A 7,363-nucleotide genomic window follows, 5' to 3' on the forward strand; every position below is an offset into this window, starting at 1 on the left:
TCCCAAAAGAAAACATTTGAAAAGTGCTACAATTAAGTACAATTTTTAATAATGGTGATGCAGAATTCTGTCATTTTTGTTGTATTTTTACCGCTAAAGTATGTGGATACAGCAATTAAGTTTAATTCTGCTGAACATGTACTGTACCATTGCTGAAAATGTGCAAAACATTCATTTTTAAATGTTTTATTAACACATGTTGAAGATTTCAAATGCTAAATTCATTCTACCCTTGAAGTATAGATATTTCTGTAAACTTTATTAGAATGAATTGCATGAAGAGAAAACTTGGAAACTATTTCTTCATTCTGCCATAGGAAGGAATGAAGGGAAGCAATTTTAACTGAATAATGCAAAATTTTATATATATTAATGTCGATTATTAAATTATATCCCTAATTTTTGTCCAAAAAAGAAAAGCAATGTAGAGAAAGTGATGCGCTGACTTCATCAGATATCTGGTTAATAATTAATTAGCATCAAAACTATGGTGATAAAAATTAAGAAAAAGCTATTTCTTTTGCACCTACCTCATTTCTCTAAGATCTTGGAATATAAATACTACCACAGGAGTGAAGAAGTGAAGACATTTCATGGCCTGGCATCATTTGGTAGACTTAAATTTCAACAGAAAGCGTTGTGGATTGGGTGTAATGGGAAACCTTTGCATTGGATAGAAATGTATTTGAAAAAATAACAGTTGAAATTCTTTCTCTCAGGCTTTTAAGTTCAATTTTTCATCTATGATATGCTTTATTTTCTTGAGATAGGGGATGATATTTTGTGAACATGAAAAGCAGGGCAGGCTTAAATCATAATGAACATTTGGTTTGAACACCAAAATAAATGCACTTCTTAAGTGAAAACTGGCCAGTGACTCAGAAAATAGATCATTTAGATTATATATTGGTGAGGCACAGATTTAGGAATGTCATAAGTAATTCACAATGTTTGGAGAGCTGATGCAGATTCAGACTTTCAGGTTAGTGCTCATTAAATATATAATGACCGATTTCAGAGGATAAAACGGAAGACAGATAAGGAAATGAAATGATGCAGGATGATAAGAAAGGAGTACCAGCAGGCTGTAAAAAAGCCAAGGACCAAGAAATGGGTTCAGAAGAAGAGAGATCAGAACATCTCAAAAGAGAGATATCAAAAGCCTTGAATGAAACTATAGGAAAATGATGAGGAAACCACGAATTACAAATGAGATAATCAACTAGAATGTAACTTAAACAGAACTAGGCAAAAGGGAGTACAAAGAATTTGAATAATAAACATAGGGTGGGAAACTGCTAAGGTGTAAAAGGCAGTGTGAGTACAGGGTCCATACAATAAGTATCGGGACTGGTTCCAGAAATCAAAATATATTGCAGTTATCACTACAATTACTTAATAATCTTCAAAATACATTCCTCCTGCATCGATGCATGCTTAGTTCGGCACGTCTGCCACTCGTCAAAAGCCCACTGGAAGTTGGTTTCCGGAATACTGTTGAGAGACTTTGTCGTCGCCGCTTTAACCACCTCGGTGGAGTTGAACCGATATCCTTTGAGCCCCTTTGAGCTATCCTTTGAGGTAATAACGTTGTCAAGAAAATTTTCATCTTCCTGGACGCAGTCTAAAATTTCCACCCGTGACAGTTTTTGTTCCTTCCTCAAGACTTTCTGCATCAGCTTCGCGCACACTTTCCTCATCACAAGATCCTCTGTTACAATGGTGTGGACGGTACCGACTGAAAGGCCGGTCTCCTCACTGATAAGAGCTATGGTTAAATGCCTGTCAGAGTCCATAAATTTTTTCATTTTGGCTACCTGAGCATCGGTTTGAGTGGTCGTCGCGTTTCCGAGCGGTATTCGTCTTCGACGAGCTCCCAGCCTTCCTTAAACATTTTGTGCCAATGAAACACTCTCGTGTGGCTTAAGGCATCATCCCCACAAGCCTGTTTAATGAGTTCAAGGGTCTCCGATACAGATTTCCCGAGTTTAACGCAAAACTTCACACTTCACTTCACGCTTTGCATAGCGTTGCTCAACGGTGCGCTCCATGCTGGTGGGACAACGCCACAAACAATCACACGTCACAAAAATCCACCTCCTGTCTCAATGCATGCCTGCAGGCGTCTGAATTAAAGTGCGCCTGAGTGGTGGGGGACCTCTGTACCAAGCCGACTGGTTGGACCCCCATCCACCGCTCTGTTGAGGCTACAGCTAGCCAGTCACGATGTTTATTGTACGGATCCTGCATATGGAAATTTTACACAGGAATGGTGAAATTAGTGTGCTGGTCATTGGTGGAAAGTGATAGGCATAGATTGGAGGCTTTTGAAATGAGGGTGAGGAGAAGAATAGAAAAGGTGAAATGGACAGAAAGGAAAACAAGGAAGTGTTAGGCATGGTGTGGGAAGGAAGGGTATGGTTAGGAGAAATCTAATGGAGGTAGGAAAGATAGATGCAGAGCACTTTGATTGGCAATGGGATATTAAAAACTGTAATAGAGGGGAGAATATTAGGTAAAAGAGAAAGGGGTAGAAATAGAAGAGGTATGTTGGAAATAAGGGTAGGAGGGAAGTACCTATTTTGAATTGAAGAGGGGTTTATTGTGTTATTGGATTTCAGATTTTGTTTTGTTAGGAGTGGGCAGGAAATTCAATTTTGCACTGTTGTATAATTAATATAATGTATTCATCTTAAGCTTAACTTAACCAGTAGAATATCAATAATAATATAAGTGAAAAGATCCCATTATTAATGGAAAACCCTGCCTTACTACTTTCTATATCACTGTCCTCCTCTACATCATCTAATTCTTATACATGATTGAAAGAAGTTGCATATCACTCCAGTCTTCCCACGTTTCACAATATGCCTATCAAATTTGGCCATTCTTAAAATCTATGAAATAGGCCTGATTATATTTAATTAATTAATTAGAGCTCCTGATTAAATTCTATATTATTTCTATTATTCTCATTATTCCAATGTCATCATGTGTCCATTACAGTTTTAAACCCATATTTATCTTTCCTTAGGTAGTTGTTTCTACAATTGTGTACCTTATGTATTACATATTCACTATTATTAATGATTGTTAATTCTCAGAACAAAATTTGCTGCATGAATATAAGTTATTATGTATAGTCCTTACATCCTCCTGCTTTTCTTTCTGCTTATTGATTTAGTTAAGGCTGTAAAGCTATAATATTTAGAGTCAGAGGGAAGTAAACTGCTTCACCTTCAGTAGGTACTACTTAAGGTAGAGCAGTTTAACCTGATTAGACTGTAATTTGGAGGAAAATGTGAATAGTAGCATTGTTGAAAGAAACACTCTTAAAAAGATAACTAATAACAGTTGGGATGTCTGAGAAGTGCTTGGTAAAACTTCAATATGGTGAAGAATTTATGAAGTAGGCTAGATGGAGAGAAAGACTAATGAAGTTCTAAATATGGTGGGAGAACAAAGGAAGTTGGTAGATGAAATACTGAGAGGGCAAAAAAAGTGGGCTGAGGAAATATAGAGAGGTAGTGGGATATAAAAGTCATAACAGAAAAGAGAATCCTAGGTAAGAAGAGAATAAGAAGAATGAAAATAGACCTTAGATTACACGAAGAAATTAAGAAGAGCAGTAAGAGGAAATCATGTAGGGGAAGCAAGAGAAAGTCCGCGTGGAACTTAACGGACAAATAGTTATCAGAGACCCTACAAAACCTCCTTTTTATAGTTAACATGAGCTTTGAATGAAATCTCTGCACTGTTCCAAGATTATTATTAGGTAATCTACCGGCTAAGGTAGGTTTTTGGATGGACACAGCTACTAAAGAAAACATTTTGTGACTCCTAACAAAACACTAAATCCAGCATCCTACTCTATATCAGGGCCCTATTCATCTCTGAGTACTTTCTTCCTCCCTTCATCCCATCCAACGTTCCTTCCCTTTCCTCGTTTGCCCAACATTCTCCCCTCAATTACAGTCTTCAACATCCCACTGCCGGTCAATACCCCCGCATCCACTTTTCCTGCCTCCATAGGATTGCTCCCAACAACCCCTCTCTTCGCCCACCATACCAAGTACTTCCTCATTTGTTTTCTTCTCTGTCCATTTCACCTTCTCCATTCTTCTCCACACCCACATTTCAAAAGCCTCCAGTCTACGTCTATCCTCCTGCTTCAATGACCACGTTTCCACACCGTACATAGCTACGCTCCATATCAAAGTTTTTACGAGTCATTTCTTTACATCCTTACTCAACGTCCCTGTCATCAACTCTTCCCTCCTTGTGAAAGCCTCTTTGCCTAGCGCAATTCTTCTCCTTACCTCCCTACTACTTTGACCATGTTGGTCCAAAAAACTATTGAGATACGTAAACTGTTCTACCTGCTCTAGTTTTTGCCCTCCTATTTTAATGTTTAGCTTAGCCTATTTCTTTCTAGAAAATCGCATAACCTTATATATTCATTTTCATCCCATATCTGTCGCACTGAATTTCCAATTCACTCAGCAATGCTTGCAACCCCTTGGCTGACTGACAAACTAAAGCTTGGTCATCAGCACCCCTATCTGATTTTACAAATTCCCTCCCACTTTCATTCCTACCTCCAGTTCTTCCCATGCCTCTTTAATCATTTCCTCTGCATACAGGTTGAATAGCAATGGTGATAATGGGCAACCCTGCCTTACACCTCTTCCTAACACTGCCCATCCGGACTCCCCGTTCCCCACTCTCACCTGAGCAGTCTGAGACATGTACAGGTTGCGAATTAGCCTCATGTCCCTCCAATCTATTCCTATTTTCTACAATATACTCATTAGTTTTCCCCAACTCACTCTATCCAACGCTTTTTCGAAATCTACAAAATAGACAAATACCTCCTGGTTGTATTCTATATTCTTCTCGATTAATAATCTCATTACTGCAATGGAATCATGTGTACCTCTCCCCTTCCTAAACCCAAACTGGTCATCCCCTAAGTAATCGTTTGCCCTACTCTCTATCCTTTTGTTTATGATCCTAAGAACAACTATAGCTGCGTGGGATATCAAACTTATTGTCCTGTAGTCCTCACATGATGTAGCCTTTAACTTTTATGGAATAGGAACTAACACTGATCTTACAAAGTCTTCCGGCCAAATTCCTTCCTCAAAGATACTACAAATCAGCCCATATAGCCTCTTCCTCCCACATATGCCTAAACTTTTGAGTAGCTCCGCAGGAATGTTTTCCACCCCCACGGCCTTATTTAGCTTCATCTCCCTTAATGCCCTTTCTATCTCATTGTCGAGTATGCCTGGACCTAAGCTATCTATCTCTACATCATGTTCCTTTTCTATGTCTAACTTTGTTAGACTAAGTTCTTTACTATACAGTTCTTCTGTATATTCCTTCCATCTCTCTTGGATCTTCCCTGCGTCAACTATTACCTTACCTGCCTTATCTCTAACTGCCATCATTGATCTCCCTTTCTTACTTCCTGATAAAGATTTAACTTTGCTGTACAGCGCACCGATTTCACCCTTCCTCTGCAGACTTTCCATATCCTCGCACTGCGTCTTCCACCATGCTTCTTTTGCTTTATTTGTTGCCCGCCTCAATTTATTGTTCAATTCTTTGTACTTCATTTTGCCTAATTCTGTATTTACATTCTTCCATTTTCGCCGCTCATCCATCTTTGTAATCAGCTCATCTGTGATCCATGGTTTCCTAGTCCTTTTATCATTAACGGTTCCAATAGTCTTTTGCGGCTTTAGACAACCCTTTCTTGAAACTTTCTCATTTTTCTTCGATTGTACTTAGCTCTTTACCATCCTCCATAATTTCCTCTACCGCCAGTTGGTATTCCTTCCTTTTTAATCCATTTAATGCTTCTACATTCCATTTTCTAACCCACCCACCCTGCCTTATCTTTTTGAAATGGATGCTACATTTCATAACAACTAAATTGTGGTCAGAGTCCGCATCCGCTTCCGGGAAGCTCTGTGAATTTTTCACACTTCCTAAACCTGTCTCTAACCAGAATATAATCTAGCTGATACTTCTCTGAGTCACCTGGTATTTTTCATGTATACCTGCGTCTTTTGTGGTGTCTAAACCAAGTGTTGGTGATGACTAACCCCTGTCTCCTGCAGAACTCAACTGCTTTCTCCCCGCGGTCATTCCTAGTGCCTAAACCGTAGTCCACCACCTCATAACCATCTCTTCCTTTGCCTACCATCACATTCCAATCCCCCATCACTATCAAATGTTTCCCTGCAGGAACACACACGATCATGTCCTCTAACGGATCGTATATCCTATCGACCTCATCTTCCTTCTGGTTACTCGGTGGCATGTATACCTGAATAATAACCAAGTTCGTCAGTTCTGCTTTTATCTCTACTAGTAGTCTTCTATCCGTTACCTGCTCTATGTCGACTACGCTTCTTCCTACCTCTTCATTTAATACTATGGCAACCCCTCGTTGGCTCTCGTCCCCGCCGCTGTATATTATTCTATACTTATCACTCCAGTAATCCTCGCTATCTTTCCATCTCACCTCACATAGACCTTATATTTCCCCTTTCCATCTCTCGCTTAACATTCTCCAATTTCCCTGTCCTCATCATTGTCCTAACATTTCACGTTCCTATTCTAACTAATGTGGTCTTCTTCTCCTGCGTCTTCTGCTGCTGGTTTTCCCTTGCAAGGGTTTCGTGGGATGACGACCGCGGAAGCCTTGCCACCCCTGCTGCCAGGCACGACACACGGCCGATTGGGCCGAGCCCCGTAGTTGCCAGGACTCAAAATCTGTACATTGTCCATCATATTTATCTTGGGAATGATAATTGAGGTGGTTTCCCGTTGATTTCCCTCAATAGTGTTTTTAATGTGACACCATCACTTACTGGCCGCCCCACTGGGGTCAGACGCCATTGCAGCCGCCTCACTGAGGAACAGACGCTGCGTGGACTACCTTTCATCTGGCTCCTAACCTTCGACCTATCTGGCATGGGTGACCCTACCAGGAGCAATTATTATTACTCCCACCAGCACAGCTCTAGGGGTCATCAGAACGCATAAGCCCTTCCACCACGTCAAGGTTGTAGTCCAGGGGAGGGAATTCAAGATTATCCTCATTGAAATATTATAACTTCCATGAGTGAATTGCTATGAAAGTAGTCTGCTTTCTTTCCAACTGATTGATGGGATACAAAACTAAAAGCACAGGAGTGTAATCATTTGCTGGAATTTGGATTTGTAATACCAGAGGGGAAAAATATCTGATTGAGCTCATCATGTATAATTGTAAAGTTAAGTAGTGGAATTATTTTTAAAATTAATGGTGAATATCCGGTGTATTTCATGACAATTCAAAAAATGGATT

The sequence above is a fragment of the Hetaerina americana genome, unplaced genomic scaffold (genome assembly GCF_022747635.1).
Source record: "Hetaerina americana unplaced genomic scaffold, ioHetAmer1.1.p SCAF_1, whole genome shotgun sequence".
Lineage (NCBI taxonomy): Eukaryota > Metazoa > Arthropoda > Insecta > Odonata > Calopterygidae > Hetaerina > Hetaerina americana.